This window comes from Belonocnema kinseyi, chromosome 6 (genome assembly GCF_010883055.1).
Source record: "Belonocnema kinseyi isolate 2016_QV_RU_SX_M_011 chromosome 6, B_treatae_v1, whole genome shotgun sequence".
NCBI classification, from domain to species: domain Eukaryota; kingdom Metazoa; phylum Arthropoda; class Insecta; order Hymenoptera; family Cynipidae; genus Belonocnema; species Belonocnema kinseyi.
Window position 1 is genome coordinate 67,090,619 of NC_046662.1, and position 21,991 is coordinate 67,112,609.

Below are 21,991 nucleotides of genomic sequence, written 5' to 3' on the forward strand. Positions count from 1 at the left end.
TCAGCCTTGGAGGAGATTATGTTGAGAAATAAAAAAAAAATTCTTAAAAACGTTGTTTTTCTTGGTCAGGCCGGAAACTTATCAATCCACCCTCGTATAATCGGAACCCTCCTTTGTCCAACAAAAAGCAATAAAATTAGAACATGAGGAATAGATGCATTAAAGGGACTAATACACGTCATCAAAAGTTAAAACCTATAAAAGCTATGTCGTCTTATATAAAAATATTGTCAAGAATTGTAATTTTTACATTATCATCTGAGAATGTATTAAACTTGTGTCAAATTTGAGCCACTCCCTCCAATTTTTGTTAAATGTTTACGTTTTAAGACCCCTGAATCCGAGAAACCGGTTTTTACAAATTTATCTGTATGTTCGTGTGTCTTTAGATTTTTAGTTTATAAGCACGATTACTTTCGAAAAAATTGACTGATTGGATTTTCCTTTCGTATACTCTTTTAGTGTCTTAAAATGAAGGTCAAGTTCGTTAGCCAACTATTTTGGGTAAAATTCAAAATGTGAGCGCATTTTGTAAATTTTTGAGACCACTTTTTTCAATATTTGAAAATTCTCTGTACAGCTACGCACATTATTAAAAAATATGAACAATTAATGCTAGTTATTTTAATTGGGGAAAAAATTACCAGGGTCATAGCATTTAAAAATTCGAAAAAAAGCGAAAATGAAAATTTAAAGCCAAAGAGCACTATATGAAAATAATCAAAAACTTCGCTCTTTTAGTGTCCTATAAGATTATCAAAACATGTTTCTGAATTAAAAAAAAAAAATTAATTCAAATTTTGACAGTATAAAAAATAATGATACATTCAAAACTCCATTTTGCAAGAATACTATGCAAACTACGAAAAAAGGGATGGAGACAAATAATATTCATTTGGAAAAGATCTTCAAATTTGTTACGAATTGTCTTTTGTCTTTTAAATTCTTTTTCGTCTCGTATGTGCATTTTCCAGAAATTTATTTTTTTCATGTTTTTAATTCTTAAAAGGTAAAGATGGGTCACTCGTGCCTCGGCAAAAGTTTCTACCTTTGCTAGATGGCAGAGTTTATTTAATTATATTGTTTGAACAAATGATCGAATCGTCAGTATAGTTATTGTTCCTTATACTAGGATAGTTGATAACAATTCATGAATTTTGCGCAATTTTTTAGAGCACTTCAGAGCAACTTTTGTCTATTTAATTTTTTCATGGCTTGTGTAGTTTGTCCAAAACTTTAATTTTTTATTTTTAATGTTCTTTTTTACGACTAAAATCTAAAACTTCACGTCTTATCAAAAAGTGATTCAAAATAAATTTGGACATCTCTTCAGGGCACTCAAGTTTAGTTAATTCATTTTTTTGTATCTTGCATAGTTTGACCGCCAAATAGAATTTTGAATTTTTCATCATTTTTGCACGATCAAAATTTGAGTTTTCAACTTTTGGACATAATTCAAAAAGTTGTTATGATATTCTTATAGGGCTCTCAAAATTCCACGTTTTTCTTCTCTTCACTTTGTTTTTATGTCTTACGTTGTTTGGCTTAAAATGTTCATTTTCGTTTTGTTTTTGGAGATTCAAAATGCTATAACTCTGATAATTTTCTTTTTTTCGAAATAGTCATTAGAATAAATTGTTTCCCAGTTCTATGAATAGCCGTGCATAGGAATTTGTAAATCTTAAAAAAAAGGTCTCAAATATTTTGAAAATGCGCTCAGTTTTTGAATTTTCTTCCAAAGTAGCTGGTTCACGAACTCGTTTTTTTCTTTTTAGACCTTAATCAAGTGTGCCAAAGAAGAATCAAATCTTATCAATCTTTTAAAAGACTGACAGACACCTTATTAAAAATCGATTTTTTCGACTCAGGGGGTCTCAAAACGTGGAGATTTGGTGAAAACCGACAAAGTTAAATTTTATATAAAACTAATACCTTCTTGTCAGGATGAAAATGTAAAAAATGTAAAACAAGAAAATGAAATTACTTGAATCCTATTTTTCAGTATCAAGAAAACATTCTTTCACAGTACTACTTTTTATTTAAACCAAAAATATATCTTCTACTGATTCATAGAAATGCATTCTTTTGCTGTATCTTCTTGATTAAAATATATATTTCGTACATTTATGGAAATTATTTCTTCGACTTGAAGGTCTAGATCCTTCAAATCTGATTAGTGTTTTGAAGAAATATTTATTCAGATAGTTAAAAAAACATTGAAATTTTTCATAAGGCACAGTTGTACCTAAGAGTAATTAGCTGGGAAAAATTTTAAGTTTGTACATTGTTTATATCAAGTTATTCTTGTAAATTTTTGTTGAAAAATTGAAATTTTTAACAGAAAATCGTGTAGACATTGTTTATTGTTAATAAAGTATCTTGCTTCATTACCTACATCAATTGTCATAAATAAAATCCCTCAATGACCGTAATTGATTTATTTACAAAATAATTAAACAATCTTTGACACAAAATGCAACTTTGTATATTTAAGCAAAATATTTGTTAAAAGTGTATACTTCTTTCAATCATTGCAATTTTCCATATAAAACTAGAAAAACATACCATCGTAAAAAATGTGGACAACCAGAAATATAATTCATTTGAAAATTATCTGATTAGGACCTTGAATATGCATAATGTATTTACAGCTCATTGATACATTGTGATGTTATTGATTTGAGAATTTGGCCTTCTTATTGTTTTAATGCAATGAAAAATTAGATGCGATCAAGAAATTTTATTAAATTTGTTCATTTTTTACTCCTAACACTTTTATACACTTTTTAAAATTATTATATACAGTCTTGAATAAGTTTTCATATTTTCACTAAGCAACTAATTGTTTTTTGCTATTCATTAAGGAAATATCTTGGATAATCAAACACTCTAGTTCCTGATCGTTCAAGGAAAATCATTTTTAAATAGTTTCCTAAAGAATCGGTATTTTTCATGAGAAATTAGAAAAATGTACAACAGAAACAAATTCCGATAATCTAAAGGAGAACTATAATGAGTATTACCGCATCAGAACCCAAAATATGTATAATTAATTTTGAGGTCATTGATCGATTGCCATTTAATGCGTATAAAAAATTATAATTGTACTTGAATCTTTTCAAAAAAATCTGAAAGAAATTACGTTAAATCGAGGCAGGCTGCGTAACTTTTACAATTTTACAATACCAACTCCTTATTATTTTAATAGATTAGCACCAGGGTCGTCCAAAAATGCATGGAAAATTTTGATTTTATGACAGAGGGCAACGACCCCCCCCCCCCATAATTTCATTCCAAAACGATTTTCTTTTTGTTTAAATAGTTGAAAATTAACTAAAGCATGTTGATAAATATTCCAACAGGCTAATATAAATAATTTTAAGTAAAAAAACGAAAATAGAGTGCCCAAAAGGACAACTTCATGAAGCTTTGGCATTTTTTTTCAAGGGTAGTTTTCAGGAACTCGTAGGGGTGTGTTAGGAGATTAAAACCTATATGTTCAATACATGAAATTCTTCGTTGGAAAATTCTCTACAAGCCACTATACTTTTCTGTCACATTTTACCACACCCTGAGAAATTATTCCAAAAACTAAAAAAACTGATATTTCCCCATGCTCCTGTTGAAATAAAAATAATAATTTGTGTTTTGGATTCGGAATTAAATGGGGGGATCGATGTCCTAAAAAATAAATGAGTTTTAGCCACCCTAATGTACAGAGTACATTGATACAGTTTTAGACATAATGATTCCAATCCTTAATTTTCTTGTTTAATAATTCAGAATTAAGCTGAACTAAAAACCAGACGATATTATGTATTTATAAATTCCAGAGTTTCTTTCACTTAAGAATTTCAGGGTAACGTCTCGAAATCCTGGGCCATTTATGAAGCAAATCAATATGATCTCAAAGAGTACGCCATAAATTTAAATTTTAAACAATTTTTCAAAATAAAGAAGGAATAATAATCTAATGGTAACCTTCTATATGATCTATAAATGTAAGAGATTTATCAAAGTTTTAAGTGAGTCGGTTCGACGCATATAAAAATATTGAAAGTGAAACCAACATGATAAGAATATAACAGACTTTATCATTTCAGAATATTCTCAAGAAATTTGGTGATTATGTCATTTTGTTAGAGAGGCTTATGAAGAGACTGTTTATCATAAATCAAACAGGAGCGATAATAATTATTACATTCACTTAATAGAAATATTTTGTTCGTAAAGTAATTCAATTTGGATATTTATATTCTAAAGAAAAAAGTCTTATTTAGATGTACACTATCAATTCCGAATTGAAACTCTTAACAGAAAAAAGTACGTGATGTGTTTGACAAGTACTCTCATGTTTTCCTCAGGTGATATTCTGGCTCTGGTAGTTTATGATTTTGCAACATACTATTTCTAATAATTCATATATTAAAAATTTGTGATAAGGACAACCGCAGGATTTCGCCGGGAGCGGGTGCTAATATGAAAATTTGCACCCGCTCCTAGCGAAATCGCGGTAAAATTAGCCACAACCACGTCTCACGACCGTGAGAGTTTACAGTCTGTAACGGAATCATTACGACGATCCGGCAAAAGTTTCATACACCCTGAGAACACGGACTGATCCAAGGTCTACCGCCTCCTGCATTTTTCCCGCAAGTGTTTTAGCATATTATTGTCACGCAGAGATACTTTTCAGGCTATTAGAGTGTGAAAGCTTGGCACCTCCAAGAGCGCCAATGAGAATGACGATTAGTTTAACAGAATATTCCGGCTACAATCGTCGCAACTCCCTTATAAGTTCTTTGTACCTCTCTTTCGTTTTATTCTCATTCGCTATGATGTTCTTGTCAGCTAGTGCCGAAAATTCGATAACGAACATGGTTCGCTTCTCGAATTCAAGAAGTACCATGTGTGGCCTCGAGTATGCAATAGAAACAATAGTCGAGAATATAAAGTTCCAGTATATGCGGCACTTCCCATTCTCGACAATTGACTCGATTTCCCTAGGAGCATTTAGAGGAGCGATATTAAGGTTAATGCCGGAAGAGTGACATGTATGATAATAAAGCACTTTTAGTGCCGCATTGTGCCTTTGGATGTAGGTCGTTACCGCATGATTTGGACAACTAGGTAGTATGCGTACCAAATGCTCGGGGTGTGCATGGCACGCCCTGAAGATGTAAACGAGAATGTCTTGGCTCAAAATGTGGCGACGATATGCCAAAATGCAACCCTCCGTACTAGACTTCAATCCGGGCGATTTAAGGAAAGCAAACGTTAGATCACACGACAGTGACTGATACACCACATTTCTGTGGAAAATACCGTGCATCCTCTTATCAAATAGCTGTTCACGAAAGTTTTTCTCTTGTGCTTTTTTAATCCGGGCTTTCAGGAGTGAGTCCTCCAGATAAATAAGATTTGATGCATTTTGCTCACCCCTAATACTGAAGTTAATTTCGAGTGTTTCAGCAGCATCCTCCGCTGCTTCATACAGAAACGCTCCTTTGCCCACTTCTTCGTGATTCCTGACCATTTTAAGTAGAGGGTCTCTTCCATTTGCAACTCTATGTGCTGTACCCAGAATAATTCTGTTGTGAAGACATTCAAGACTCAATATTCCGCGACCCCCTTGACGGCGTGAGATATACAGTCGTGGAACGGAAGACTTAAGATGCATGCTTTTGTTCATGTGCATAACCTTTCTTGTCCCGATATCAAGAAATCTGAGCACGTTCTTCGTCCATGGAACTACCCCAAATGAATAGAGTAGTACCGGGACGGCAAGTATGTTCGTTGCAGATACTTTGTTCCTCGCCGACAGTTCGGAAGACCAAGTCTGTCGGATGAGACGTTTGTATCTGCTTCGGAAAGTATCCCTTATAGATCTTACATCCTGAATGCGGCTCTGTGGCACGCCCAGGTATGTATAAGCCTCTCCAGCGCAGATGTGCCGTATAGCGCTTCTATTAACGACCTCAGGATCTTCAGGGATGCCATTAAGTTTTTCTCGCTTCAAATAAACCTTGGCGCATCTATCTAACCCAAATTCCATTCCAATTTCCTTAGTATATCGTCGGAATGGCGAAGTGCTAGAGATGTTGCCAATAATGTAAGGCCAAAGCGGAGTGGGTTCATGATATCGACCTTAAAGACACGTATCTGAAAGGCGACCTTGGTAGTTGTCACACGACTTTTTTCCAGATAAGATATTAAATCTGGTTTTCCAAAGCGACATCAATCTCTCTATGCACCTAACGTTTTGCGAATGAACCTTTAAGCTTTCTAAAAGACAGATGATAAGTCTATGGGAGGTCGAATCGAAAGCTTTCCGATAATCAATCCATACATTTCTTGCCACACAGGTTCAATCGGTAGTGATGGGTAGGCATTCTTCATCAGGTGTTATGAGGGCATCACACAGCTCCTTAAAGCTGTTTATATTCTCTGAGTCTTCGTCCAGTACATGCTGCACTTCGTAGATTTCTCTACAAAATACTTCGACCTGCTCTGGTTTTGGCGTGTTGTCGACAGTAACGGGAGAGTCTCGGAAGAGTCGAGATGGGTTGCTGCGAAAAGTGCGATAGCTCCGGGTGTTTCACGCACCACAGAGTATGCAACCGTGCTACGTGACCCCCTTCAGGGGCCACATTCGTATCGTAGCACTGTAGCAAGTCGTGATTCAGTCGCTCCGTCCGCCTAAAGGTCCCGAGATTCCGCCGATCCATCGCATTAAATTCATTTTCATTGGCTCCCCCAGCTCTCGAGAGGTCGGCATTGTTTGCCGACCCATTGTCGGGAGCCCAGCGCGTTATGTTGTTTTGAACCGCACTTACTGCTACTATGTTTGGTGTTGTCATTGTTGTTCCCACGAGAAGCTAGGGAAAGGGGTTCGTCCATCCTTGTAGAGCTCCGCATGCAAGGATAAGGCTGCGCACTCTGAAAGATCGCCCGGTATCCGAGAGTCCCCGTTCTAGACACCTCACTCAGGTGCCATTCAGCCTTCGGCACGGTTTTCACACCTCTGCTTGGGGTTAGTTCCTTCGAGACTACCCCTGGACAATTGTTCGCGACTGCCTATTTATTTTTGTAACCATATTCAGCAGAAACCCTTGGTACAGGGACCCTCTATCCACAACCCGAGGACGCGTTCGGTGGCTTTGTCATAGGCCCTTCGGTTTGATTCTAGAGGAATAAAAACCGAACCGAATATATATTATTAATAATTTATAATAACCATTTTCATGCCGGAGGATCTCAAAAAATAAACAGATCTTATAATTTCAAAACAGACTGCGATATTCTGATGAGTTTAACGACCTTTTATAGAGACTTGTAATGAGTCTTAAGACTTAATCAACGAATTATAAAATTTTAACAAGTCTTTAGAATTATTATTGCAGAAATTTTGATCTGGCCCCGGGCGGGGCCAGGCCAAGTCGGGTCGGGCCCATATCGGAATTCCTGGTCGGGGCCAGATCGCGGATGACACACACGTCCAAGTCGGGTATAAATATTATTATTTATTAAATATCAAAATAACCTTAAGTTAATTCTATGTAACTAGAACCTTAAAAAAAAGTGTTTTTTAGTGTAGGGTCCTCTGCTTTCGATCGCTACCCGAATCTTTGGAATTTCCAATAATTCTTCCAATATGACTTAGAGCCGCTTCCTCTGTCGTTTCTGTGTTTTCATCGCTCATGGAATTATCACTGATTGCTGCTTCTGCTTCTAAAAAAAGTAAAATAAATAAATTATAAAACTATCAGGCTGGCCGCTGGACTGGAAAACCGGAAAATGGCTGTGAATTTGTTGAGGTAGAGAAAATCCGGGAAACGACAGTGATTTTATTTTTTTACCGGAAATTTTGTAAATATTTAAAAAACAAATCTGCCTAAGTTCGATTTCAAAATTTTTTTAAATAATAAATTGAATTGTTATCGATTTCAATGATGACATCATTCAGCTCACAATGCTTAATTTAAAAATCGTTTACTTGAGAAATTTTTTATTTTAGGTTTTTATTTTTAATTTAGAGAATTTCAAAATGCAGTCTTGAGGACTTAATAAACTAAAAATTAAAACCGTTTGAAGTTGAGTATTTTGTATAAAAAAGATTTGTATTTTATTAACAGTGAATATAAATAAATTATTTTTATAATGAATATGTAATTTAGGTATTAAAAGGGAACAATAATTCACTTTGCAAAACGATTCGAAATCCGCTCAAGATTCAGAATTTCCAGATTTTAACGTGGAAAAAATTAACTGACTTTTTAAACTTCGAGTATTTTAATTTTGATGGTTCTTTTTTTAAAAAATGTTACATTTGTAAGTGAAATTGTTGAATTTAGTTGTTCAAATAACAATTGAAAACTTATTAATTGTATAGAAAAAATTGAATTACTTTAAGACGTATTTAGATGTTTTAAAAAGTTTCAAAATTAATTTAAAGCTTGAAATGATTTCAAATGATTTAAAAGTTTTAAAAGAATAAAAACTTCTTGTTACGATTCGTAGGAAAATTGAAAATAATTTTACAGTTTGGAATATTTTTGAAAAATAATATTCAAAAATATTTTAAGATTTCCAAGATTGTTAAAAAAGAATGTGGAAGGTTTTAAGAATTTTCCAGGGGTTTCTAAATGTTATAGGGAACTTTCTATTTATTTTAAAAGATATTTAAAAATTCTAAAAATAATTTAAAATAAGTTTAACGTTGAATAAATTTAAAACAACTGCTACATTTCTCAAGATTTTGAAATAAAATTTTGAAGCCTTACAAGGATGTTTAAAGTATTTAGAATAAAAATAATGTAACCTCCAATTTAAGAAGTATTAAGTTAAACAAATTAAATTTTTAAATTTTTAACGTATTTAGCTTGAAATTGTTAAAAATAATATAATTTCAAAAATTTTAAAGTTCACTGATTCTTTTAATATACACCTTTGAAAATGATAACGTGAATTTAATTAGCTTAAAATCGTTAAGAATAATATAATTAAAAATTTTTTTTAAATTCATTGATTCTTTAATTTACACCTTTGAAAATGATAACGTGAATTTATATTTTTAGAATTGAATCTGACTCTTTGAACTCATTATTTTTTTTAAATTCTTAATTTTGCAGTTTATGTGCATTTCATGCGAAATTGTTCAATTGAAAAGTGTTAGAGCCTTTCATTTCTACGTTTAAATTACTGAGCAATTGAATACCCAAATTTTTTAATTAAAAAACTCTTACAATTCAATTTCAAAAGTTTAAAATATAAGAGTCTAATTTTGAGTGCTTTAATTGGTAGATTATTTTTTGTTACTGCAAATGGAAAAATTTTTAGCTTTATAGTTCGAATTTTTTAATTTTATTGATCGTGAAAAATGTTTGCGAACCTGGAAAAAACCGGGAATTTTTGTCTTGGATGAAAACGGCTACCCTAAGCTGAGTTTCAAATATTTGTTTCTCAACTTACTTGATACTTTTTTGGCGTTTGTGAAGCTTCGTGAGTTTTAGAATATTTCTTAGGTAGAACCCTAAAACTTCGATCGTTTGTATACTTTTCAGTTTCAGGATCAGTACCTGATTGTGAATTTTCATCGAATTTTCCTGGCGAAAATTAAGATGATTCGAAAATAAATGTTAAGTATCGTAAAATTAGATATATATTAGGGGTTTAATTGTTACAAGTATTTACAACAGGGAAGTGGAAGAAAAGATGATGTTAATATACAAGATTCACATTAGCCAAGTGCAGGAAAGAAAGTAAGGTGACAGAATTAGAAAAATTGGATTTTTACGTACTTACGTTGACCATTCACAGGAAAAATTATACTTTTTTCATAAATATTTATGCAGTGCTCCCAACGAAAGCGTCTTGCTTCACTACACATGCGTCGCACTCGGAATCTGGTTAGTTATTATTCACGCGCAGTTTAAGATGCTAAAAAATATTATTTTTATTGTTTATTATAAATAAGAACATTTCGACTTACAAAAATGTCCATTACATCGATATCAATGAATCTTCATAATAGTAAAAATTAATCAAATACGTATTCTGTGAATTAAAATTATCCTTTAGATTGTGTACAGAATATGTATTTAATTTATTTTTATTTTTTTTATCAAGATTCATGAATTTCTATCTAATGGCATTTTTAAAAGTAGAAATGCCATTATTTATGATAAAGAATAGAAATAATGTATTTTAGCATTTTAAACTGCGCGCAAATAGCAACCAATTAGACGTCGCGTGTAACGCATGCGCAGTTGAGTAAGGATCTCTTATTGGGAGCAGTGGATTGATTGGTATTTTGATTCTACTACTTGATTCCGAAATTCATGTAATGAAAAGGTGTCCTTCATGTATTTTGATCATGAATTTACTATTTTAAAAAATCTGAAATGCACTTTTGATTTTATCACATATTCTATTATGACAAGATCACTATTTTTGGAGATTACCTATTTTGACTAATATTAGTTAACATATTTTATAACAGATTTTATCATTTTAACTCCACATTAAATTAATAAAAAATTAATATAAATGCATAAAATAGTATAAAACAATATAAAAAATATAATAAAAGCATTGATAAAATGATTAACTTTTCACTGACACAATGATTTTACCTAAAACTGTGTTGATATGAGCCGGAAATTCATTTTCAAGTGGATCTAAATTTTCTCCTTCTTCCAAATTCATTAATTGAACGGGTTGGATAGTGTTAACTTCCGGATCACTTACGTTTCTATTTATAATAATTTCACACGTATTGATTAAAAAAATTTAATTGTTGATCACTTTATTTGAGGTTAGGTTTCAATTAGCCCCAGAGCTTAATTACTTTCATTTTCTTAACGGAGGTTTCGACGTATACTGGTTAGTGTTCGGTGCCTCCGAACACGTGCCGAACTTGCCTTAGGCATTTTCAATCATTTAGAAAATATAACAAACGAATAATATTCCAATTTCACTGCACTATCAAAAAACAATAATCATCACTAATTCTGTGAGCCACAACCACGTCTCACGACCGTGAGATAGATGTACAATATATATATACGAGGTGTGTTCAAAAAATAAGATGACTTTATGGTTTTCTCAAAAAATATTCATTTATTCCTCAATATTTATGTTGTCCTCTTCAAAGTAATCCCCCTCAGATATCATACGCTTGTGCCAACGCTTTTTCCAATCATCGAAGCACTTCTGATAATCATTTTGTGGTATAGCCTTGAGTTCTTTCAGCGATGCAGTTTTTATCTCTTCAATCGTTGAAAATCGATGTCCTTTCATGGGTCTCTTCAGTTTTGGGAAAAGAAAAAAGTCACTGGGGGCCAAATCCGGTGAATATCATTATTGACTTCATTCAACATCTCCTGAGCGATGGTCATGCGATGGATCTTTTGATCAAAATTAAGCAGTTTTGGAACAAATTTCGCTGACACACGTCTCATGCCCAAAATGTTCGAAAAGATAACATGGCATGAGCCAACCGATATGCCAACATCTTCAGCAACTTCGCTGATGGTAATTCGGGGATTTTTCAACACCATTTCTTCCACTGCTTGAACGTTTTAATCTGTTGTTGACGTGCTGGGACGCCCAGGGCGAGGTTCGTCTTCGACATCCTCTCGGCCGTCTTGGAACAGTTTGTACCACTTATACACATTTTTCTTGCTCAGAGTAGACTCACCGTATGCAACTGTCAACATTTCAAGAGTTTTAGAGCACTGGATTCCATTTTTCACACAAAATTTAATGCAAACTCTTTGCTCCATTTTTTTCGAAAGAAGAAAATCACCGAGCACACCAAACCCTTCTAACCTTTTACGCCTCTGCCAGAAAAACAACACGAGCTATATAGTCAAAACTGTGAACATATGATCGTGACGAGTATACCAACATAAAAAAACAAGAGATTTAAAACTTGAATGTACGTAGCCCGCAAAATTGAAGTCACCTTACTTTTTGAACACACCTCATGTGTGTGTGCGTGCGCGCGCGCCCGCGCGCGTGTGTGTGTGTGTGGGGTGATGCAGCAAAAATGATTTGTCGTAAATGAACACGCACCCAAGTTTAAATTGTACTTTTTTATTTAACAAATCCTTCCGACAAATTAATTTGAAATCCTCTAGGATTTAGAAGTCCTATAGCAGAGGATAATCTCTTTTATTGATTTCGCGTTCTTTTTATTTTTTTTAAGTTCTGAAAATGCACCAATTAAACTTTTATAGAAACAGCATTATCTCTTTTTATATTTCCATGATTGTACATAATTTTCCTATAATAATAGGTCATGAGATGTGTCCACTCTCAAATATAATGAGAAAATTAAATAGATTTAAGAATAATTAAGAATTATTATTGTTCTCATCATTGTTCGACAATATTTTTTTAAAAGTATAATATATTCTACAATATAGTCATTCAAACCAAAACATGTCCAATTAGGTTGGGAAAATCGATTAATTTTAAGCATCCCTTTAACCCAAATTTTTAACTCTTCTTAAGTCTTTAACAATAGTTTAATGTCGAAAGGTGACCTCCAAATTTTATCCTCTAAATTTTATTGTTCCTTTTTTTATTGTCAATTTTCCAAGTGATTTGAAAAAAGGATTTATTTTCCAAACAAGTTAGGTTTAAAATTCAAAAATGATATTTATCATTTTTTTAATAGGAACTTATAATGACTTCATAAAAAAGCATGTTGGCTATGATATTCTTGTACATCCTTTAAGAAATTATTGGAAAAATTAACGTAAAGTTTAAAGAATTTTAGACAGTAGGAATTAAGTAGATGAAACACAGAAACAAACTAATTGCAGAGAGCAAATAATGCCTGACGAAAAATGAGAAAATCAAGATATGTTCAATACGAAAAAACATGTTGGCTATAATATTCTTGTACAGCATTTGAGAAATTATTGGACAAATTAGCGTCACTTTTTTTCAACTTGTATTTGTTCCATTTTTTGTTATTTCCTCATGCATCGATTCCATTGATTGTTTGCTGTAGTATACAAGACCTCACCGTTTCCTTTTATAAAAATATGTTAAATGCCTGATAAACTACTTTTTATAAATAAAATATAATTACATCTTTCACTTTAAACTATGTGTTGATTCCATCCTCGATTTACGAGAAATGTTCTCGCTGGCTGCCGAATGTGTTTCTTAATTCAATTTCAAAATAAAGTGTTCAAAAAATGTAAAGTTTACAGAATGTTAGACAGTAGTAATTAAGTAGATTAAGTAAAATTCATTATGTGAAAGAATAAAATAAAATTTATCAGAGCGACAGGTTTCGAACACTCGAAGCTCAAACTTCGTAGAATTTCATGGAGATTGAGAAACACAAGCCGGACACGTTACCATTTACCTAAAACACGTGAGATACTATGGGTATTTTTTTATGTTTAAATAGTCCATATCAAAAATATGAAATATACGTTTTTCATAACCGCATTTTTTCCGTTCCAATAGCAGAAAATATAAAAGGCAAAATAGGAATAGCTCGAATTCGGTCTATTTTTGTGTGAAAGCTGTCAAAAAAGTTGAACATAGCTCTCAATTTCCTCACAATAAAAATGCTCCAAAATTGAAGGATGAAGGCATCGATAAACAACGAACACGAGAGACGCTTTCGTATTCACATATTATATGATTAATTATTATAAATTTTAAATTAATTGTATATCAAAAATTTTACAGTTTCTGCCAGAGTAAAATTTAAGATCTTTGGTCAAATTAAAAATCTCGATGTAATTTTCAATCACAGCAAAGTGATTTTACCGACGCATGGTATTTTTACACGCTGCGACTGAATTTTCCCTTCTGAATGTAAAGTTCTTACGAGAGAACGTGCAATTTTATTTTTATCGAGTGTGTAATATTACACTGCTGTTCTAGGGTCCTTTTATTTACATCGCTAGAGGATGCAATTTCACATACTTTTGTAAAATCACACAGTGAAGTGTGTGATATTTACAATAATACAATATGTAATTTTCCGAAACTTTGTAATTTTACACAAATCTTTAGTTATAGTGCAGTGTCTGAAAAAGAAAATGCACAGGATAATATATTACAGAAGTTTTTATAATAAAAATATTTGAAATTTTCGCAGAAATCTCTAGACAGAATTCATTTCAAATCAGCAGAGAACCTACACTTGAAAAAAATGGCAGATACGAAAAAATGTGAAGCTAAAAGTTTGCTCGTCTCAAAAAGTTCTATGAAAAGTATCTATTATTCATTTGTGATATTATTCATTGTTTACGAAAAACTTGAGAAATTACATCCTAAAGGAAAAAAGTTTCTTTTGACCTAAAAAATAGTTTAAACCGCATGGTGTTGTTTTTCTAGTATTAGTAGAAACTTTTTAAAAAATTGTAGAAGAATAAAAAAGGTGGGCTTTTCTAGAAAATCTTTTTTTTTATTATTTTCTTCAAATTTCAAAAATATATTTGCTGGAAAACCCAACCTTTTTTATTCGTAAAAATATTTTCGGAAAGTTTCTACTAACGCCAGTAAGGCATCTTATCAGCATCATACCGGCTGAACCGTTTTTAGACCAGGAGAATTTTTTCCCCTAAAAATGTAATTTCTTATTTACATTTTTTAATCATTTGATGCTTTAAAATAAAAATACATATTTAAATTAGGACAACAGTTATGGGAGTTTAATGGAAAATATTATAATTTTTTAAAATAACAAAGCACAAAATTCAAATAGGCATAAAATTTTAGAATTTTTTTTGCCAAATCGGAAGAATACGTATCGCCTAATTTCTTCGAAAAAAAAAACAACAAATATTTGGTCCCCGAAAGATTCTGCTTGAAATTATTTCTTGAAAAAAAGATCCTACTCCATCTTCACTCCATTGGGAATCGAATTTTAATTTAAAAATATTATTTTCCATCTAGTCTTATTAAGACGTTCAGCATTTTCTGTTATTGAAGATTCTTAACTTGATCGATATTGTGTAGATTTTCTGCCTTCATGGTTTGGAGGGTTGATCTACCGTCGGGAAGGTACAATCTCTGATGATTTAACAGATAAATTAAAAAATTTAAAAAAGATTCTGCTTTTTTAAGTGTAGGGCCCTATCTGATTTAAAATGGATGTGATTCATACAACAATTTTGATTATCCTAATGCTCTTTAAAATTATAAAAATAGACTTTTATGTTCCTGACTCTTATTCAATAATTCTGAAAAGCTTTAAAAAAATTTAATTCGTCAATAATATAAACTGTCTGAGATGGTCAACGTTCGTCCTAAATATTTACAAAATGATACCCATTTTTCGTAAAGTTCTTTCAAATTCGGCTTAATATAAAAAATTGCCTACAAATCTTCGAAATTCTTCTTTAGAAAATATATAACTTTTTATTTTAACATCAAAGAAATAATGTATATGGTGTTAGATTGTAATAATTTTATCATAATGTCATAATTATTATTTGAATGCAATAAGCTATATTCTTTGATATAAGGGACAAAGTCTAACTTCCCTCTGAAGTCTCTGTTCTCAGATTTTTTTCTTTAATAGCTTCGTTTGCACCCTCTTGGTTGCGATTTTTGCCCCTACTTTGGCCCTCTAATGGGCACAAAGGTGTAAATCTTCCGCTTGGAAAGTCAAAATAGGAGCCTAGTTTTTGCTTCTATTTTGATGCTCCACATTTTACCTTCCTGTAAATAATAAAAATATTTGACGAAAGATTACCAAGAGTAGAGTGAGACGAAAACATAATGACATTTGACAAATATTTCAAGCTTTTTTGCATAGTCATTCAACATCAGTTTTTTTTTAAGCGTTGAAGAGAAAATGTATCATTTATTGAATTAATGAATATATAAAATAATTTTTTGTTATTCGTCAACAAATCCTATGTTTTATGTTACTTACAATGAAAATTGCCATTTGTTGTTAAATGAACATGAAAAATATTGTAAAATATTTAGAAAATGTCACAGTGTATTCCTTCTACTCAAGTTTTATAAATCAGTCGTCAATAATTATTCTTTTCGTAAACTTTTAAGCTTCTTTCGCTGAGGAATAAATAATCCTTTTTGCCTTATAATTTTTTTATTAAAATCTTGCAAAATAGAACGATGTTTTATCAGTCAAACTAAGGAATTATTATTTAAAAATGTAAAACTATTATAAACAAGTAACAGTGTTTTAAAAACGAATAAAGTTTTATAATAAATTAAAACATATATCTACTATGAGGTCAACATCGAAGTATTATAGAACACCATAATAAGTTTAATTATTCTACTCGTTTTTCTTATTTTCTAATACCACTTCTTCTAAAGTTGAGTTTTCGTCTTCAGAATCTATAGAAATATAAAATTACTAATTATTTGTATTGTGCTTAAAAAATTAATTATTACTACAATAATGCTAAGTAACAAAATTAAGTATGGTAAAGGACTCGTTAACTTAAAATGCTACTAAGTTGTAGTCTTAATAAAAATTATAAAACAAGTCTCAATTAAGCTTCCAAATAGTAAAAATGAAATCTGGATACCAAACATTGAAATTTGAACGAATATTGAACTAGAAAAATTGGTTCCATTTCTCTATGTAATGTTTTAATTTAATAACCTATAGGGAAACTCAACATAAAAGATTTTGATCTTTCTTACCTTTTTCTTTTACCCTTTCCTTCCCCGTGTTTGATACCGTCTTTCGAGGTTTTTTGGATCTGCTATTTTTCGAACTAATTTTGACATTTTTGCGCTGTTTTGCGTTCTTTCTTTTGTTTGCAGCAATTTCGGAGATGTATGCAAGCAATCAATTCCTTCTTGTTCGCAGAAGAAAATTTTTTATTCGCCCGTTCAGCGAAAGAAAAACGCACGCAGGTAAATTTATATATTTTTAGTTCCAAAGAAATGTTTGTATCTGGAGAATAGAAAATTTTATCAATGATACCATTAAATAATATCAAATCAATCGGGGGCTGACTTTCTTTTCCCATTCGATGAGTAGTTCGCTATGCAGGAATCATATATTTCGAGAATCGTCTTACGGACCAGGACTTTCCAGCTCATTATTTTTCGTGATGGTGGTTTTGAAGAGCCCAAAAATTAGTAATATTATTTACACTTCAATATTCTAAAAATGATTTTTTTTCACAAAGTCCTGCCTGCGTAGTAACCAGGGGTTGTCGTTTAACGTGAAGGGGTGTAGCCCAAAAATCGGTGTTGGTATTTTTTGAGAGCCTACAAATCAAAGACTCCATTTTAATTGTACAATTCGAAAAAAATTATTTTTTAATACACATTTTTGCCTGTTTACAAAAGGATGTTTTTTAACGTTAAGGGTTAAAGCCCAAAAATTAGGGATGGTATTTTAAAGAGTTCGAAAATCAGATACAACATTTTGACTGTAAAATTCTAAAAAAAGACTATTTTCAAAACAGATATTTGCCTGTTTACAAGGGGATATTTTTCACATTAAGGGTTGAAGCGCGAAAATCGGCGCTGGTAGTTTTCAAGAGCCAAAAAATCAGAGACCAAAAATCTTTTTCGGAATTTTACAGTTTTCCTAGAGTCTCTGACTGTTGGGCTTATCGAAAATATCAACAGCGATCTTTGGACTTCAACCCTTCACTTCAAAGGCAACCCCTGATTACCTGGCAGATGTGAATTTGTCAACAATCTTTTTTTAGAATTTAACAGGGTAAATGGAGTCTCTGATTTTTGGGCTTAAAAAAAGGCTGTAACCCTTAATGCGAAAAACCAACTCCTCTGAAAACTGTTTATATGTTTAGGTTTCTTTAACATTTAGGTGGTTTTTGGCATTTTTGTATGCATTCGGGAGTCTAAAATGAGCCTGAAAAATTCGAATGTTCTTTGTTTTTCCAAATTTGAGTTTTGTGCTGGCTTGATTCAAGCTACACCTCCACATGAAATTTGAATTTTCATAAAAAGTGTTGGAGCCCAAAAATCGGCAATACAGCCCAAAAAAAGCCCAAAATTCTGATACAAAGAAATTTGGATAATTCGTTTGTGGAAGTGCTAGCTTAATGAACCTTTTCTAGTCCACATCAGCGTAGCCACCAGTCGAAGTAACGGTGCTGTTTACTTACTATACAGGGTCGCCTTGCTATGACGTGCATGGTCAAAATGAGTATAGTGATTTTTTTTAATAGTTCTATCATGCTTTTCTTCTTTTTATTGCCGGAAGAATAAATTTAAAAGTGGGGTTTATTTTTGAAAAATTAAATAACATAAACTGTGATGATTTAAATATTATCGACGTTATTTATTGTGCTATTGAAATAAACATTATGAATTATATCTAAGAAATTCTGTAAAGTTGTAAAATACGTAATGGAAGTCGAAATATAGGCCCTACTTTAACACTTCAAGTGGAAGCATTGTCCCTACTTTGCGGCTGTTTATTCTACTAGCTCCTACGTAGCCACTCATAGAGATATTTTCATTCTAATTTGCTTCTGTATAAGCTTTATTGCCCTACATTGAAGGTCTTTCCTCTATATTCTTGAGTTTTACTTATTTACTATTCTCCGTAGAATTTTTAAATTTTCTTTTAACGCTCTTAAATTTTAACGCACAAAATATGTGGCGTCGTTGCCTCGACGCATGCGCCCTCGTGACAGATACTTCGTTGTTTTCTCTAAAATTCCATCATCAAAGTTTGTAAAAGCAACAGTTAAATTGGTTTTAAATAATAAATATTAAAGTGATAACATCGAAATGGGCTCAAGAGGAAAGAAGTTTGCCCTAATCTGGTGGCTGCAAGCAAAAGGAAAAATGCAAACCAGTGCTAAGATTTTAAAGATAGTTATAATTAACCCAGATTCAACCCCGCCCCCTCCCAAAAAAGGTCTTAAACACACGAGAAAAAACGTCAAAAGAAAAAGGTAAGAAAGATACAAATCTTTTGTATTGAGTTTTTTCTGTACCACAAAAAATAACTCCAAATTAGTTACCACAGATTATGAAGAAATAGATTTTCGTTTCACGCAATTTTCTTTTGAATTGAAGAATCACGAAATTGAATAATTTCAGTTTAAAAATTTAGAAAATAGAGCAATGTCAAAATCTTAAAATTTTAATCTTTTAAGATTAGATCATTGGAAATTATTTATACTTAAAAGCGTTCAAAGTTAAATAATTAAAAATTGAAAACTTTTGAATTTGAACAATCATAAATTTAAAAAGATCAAGATTTGACAATTTTATATTGAAAACTAAATTGAACCATTTAAAATTGAAGCTTCTGAAATTCTAGAATTTAAAATTGTTATTACCGAACAAAATAAAAAATTTGACCTTCAAGCTAATTAGGCGAATTGTTGTAAAATCAAAAAATGATTTTAATTATACTAAACAAACTTTTAAACTAAATAATAATTTTAAATGAGAAATATTAAAAATGAAAAAAACATCTACTCCAGAGCCTTGAAACTTAAAGAATTCGAACTTTATTTTAAACTGACAAAATTTATATTCACAAAAAATTGTGATATTAAAACTTTTTTTAATCAAAGCGTTTAAAATTTCAATTATTTGTGTTTAATTAAAATCACATGAAATACAATAATTTGAAAATTGCTAATTAAACTTTCCCAAATTCAACCAATTTTCTTCAAAGATTAAAAACATGAAAAACAGTATAATTTCCTTTCAGAAATAATAAATTTCCCTTTCGAGAAATTCTGCGATTTCAAGTGTAGGTCCCTGCTGTTTTCAAATGGATTCGGTCAGCGATGATTGTTTTTCCTACGTTATTCTCCAGAAAACCGACGTTGATTACAGTTGATTTGTAACCACTCTTAATTAGATCACCGACGGTTATAAATATATATCAAAGATTTGGATGTAACATTTACTTAAAATAATAAATTGCTTCTTCAAAATGTCATATTTTTAAACTAATTTATTTCTTTATGCCGGGGGATCGATCACTCCAATATTCCTGATACATTCACTAAATATTCCCATACACGTGATCTTTCAATATTCTTGGTATTCTGGATATTCTTTCTAGTCTCAGATATTTTTGATATTTCAAAATATTCCGAAATATCCCGAAATATTCACAAATTTTCTGACATATTCCTAAATTTCCCTTTGCGCCCTACACTTTTTTAAAGATTCCAAATTATTTAAAATGATGCTTAAAACGCCAAGAAATTCCAAAAAAGTTCATGTATTATTGTGTAATTACAAAATATGTTCAAATGTTTAAAAGGGTTTTAATGAATTTCAAAATAATTTAACGGGATTTAACAATTCTTTTCAATTGAAAAAGATTAAAGTTCATAAATAAATTTTAAAAGATTTCAAGTAATTTTAAACAATTTAAAAAGATTTTAGAAGAATTCCAAAAAGTACAAGAATTTTCAAGAGATTTTAAAGACATTAAAATACTTTTTATGAGTTCAAGAGATTTTTGGTCATTTTGAGGGATTTTCTGGCATTTCAATCGATTTAATATAGTTTGAAATTTTTAATAATTTTTCAAACATTCAAAACAGTTTAAGGATCTTCATGTCGTTTAAAAATATTTTTATGTATTTAAAGAGATTTTCAGGAGTTTCAAGGGATTTAACGAGAGATATTTGATTTAAAAAATTCTTAAATTTATGTTTTTCCATTTTCTTGATTTTTCCTCAAATAATTTGATTCTGTACAGGATGGTAGAGTGTGGAGCGATAAAGTAGAAACAAAAACTAAGCCTCTATTTTGACACTCCAAACGGAAGATTCGGAAATTTGTTCCCATAAGAGCGCTAAAGTAGAATCAAAAATCGTATGGCAATATCCTCTATTTTACAACCTTAGTTCCTACAAATATTAGCCTGAAGAGTCTGAAAGTAGGGGCTATATTTCGACTTGGGTTAATACAAATAAAATTAGCTTTTGAAGGGTTTGCATAGAAAATAAGTTCGGGTGCGAAAGGGGTGAGGTTATGATTATAAATGAATTAGATTTCGAGCTATTAATATGAAAAAATGTAATTATATAGAACTATCTAAAATAAAATGATCTACTTACCGCTAATAGCGAGAAATTTCGCTTTCCGTTTGATGATTTTCTTTGATTTTATATAATCCAATATAATTATATAAGCCCACATCTCGATTTTTCTTTGGTATCATCGAAAATTAAATAACGTCCTTTTTCCGATCTTCCAGCCAACAGATCAGCTCAAACTGCTTTCCTCTTGAAACCATTTAGATTTTCGATATTATTAAATTAATGATTATAACTTAAAACCATTCAAATTGACGCTTAAATAAACTTCGGTTATGGAGGTGAGAGAAAACAACAAAGTATTTGTTACTAGAGAGAAGTCGTCAAGGCAACGATGCCATATTTGAGCCAGAAAATTAAAAATTTTAGTTACAATGAGTGAGCCGAGAAGTGAGCAAAGTCAAAAAATGAAAGTTCTTATTACATAAAGCTGTTAAATTTAAGGCCTAATTTTATGAGAGAAATTTGTATTTCCTTATTTAAATATAATTTTCATCATGTTGCATAAGTCATTGAAAGATATTCGTGAAAGGCAACTTAACAATCGACTACGTGCGATTGTAGAAAACGATGAAGTTAAACAACAATTTAAAAAAAAAAGCTTTTCAAAATACTTTTTAGACTCCTATTCCTGAATATTCAATTTGCAATAAACTAATTCGAATTTTTGAGTAATAATATTCCTTAAACATTAAAATCATAATGATATATTAAATATTAAAAACATGTTGTCCCTTAAAATAATCAAGAATAATTGATAATTCTTTGTTGAAGATAAATGATTTGAATATGAATTTTTACAAGTTAGAGATTAAGTAGCATTTATAGAGGAGATAAAAAAATTAAATTTAAAATTTAAATATTAAAGAGTGTCTGAGGAGGAGTTTAATAATGTGCAAATAGTTACAGAGTGTTAAAAGAGAACGCAAAAGTTCTACGAAAATTATAGATGTGTAAAGGAGACG

At 31.2% G+C, this 21,991-nt stretch overlaps 1 long non-coding RNA gene across 3 annotated transcripts; it reads right to left on the reverse strand.

Moving 5' to 3' along the window:
* Nucleotides 1–16,157: 16,157 nt before the first annotated feature.
* LOC117174875 lies at nucleotides 16,158–21,306 on the reverse strand. Of its 3 annotated transcripts, none has more exons than XR_004467393.1 (4): nucleotides 21,048–21,306; nucleotides 17,053–17,241; nucleotides 16,666–16,921; nucleotides 16,158–16,353 (listed from the first exon to the last, which is right to left on the reverse strand). It is a non-coding gene; the product is annotated as an uncharacterized LOC117174875 (long non-coding RNA). The 3 variants fall into 3 exon arrangements; XR_004467394.1 differs by having other exon boundaries at nucleotides 16,985–17,241; XR_004467392.1 differs by having other exon boundaries at nucleotides 16,666–17,241.
* Nucleotides 21,307–21,991: the final 685 nt, after the last annotated feature.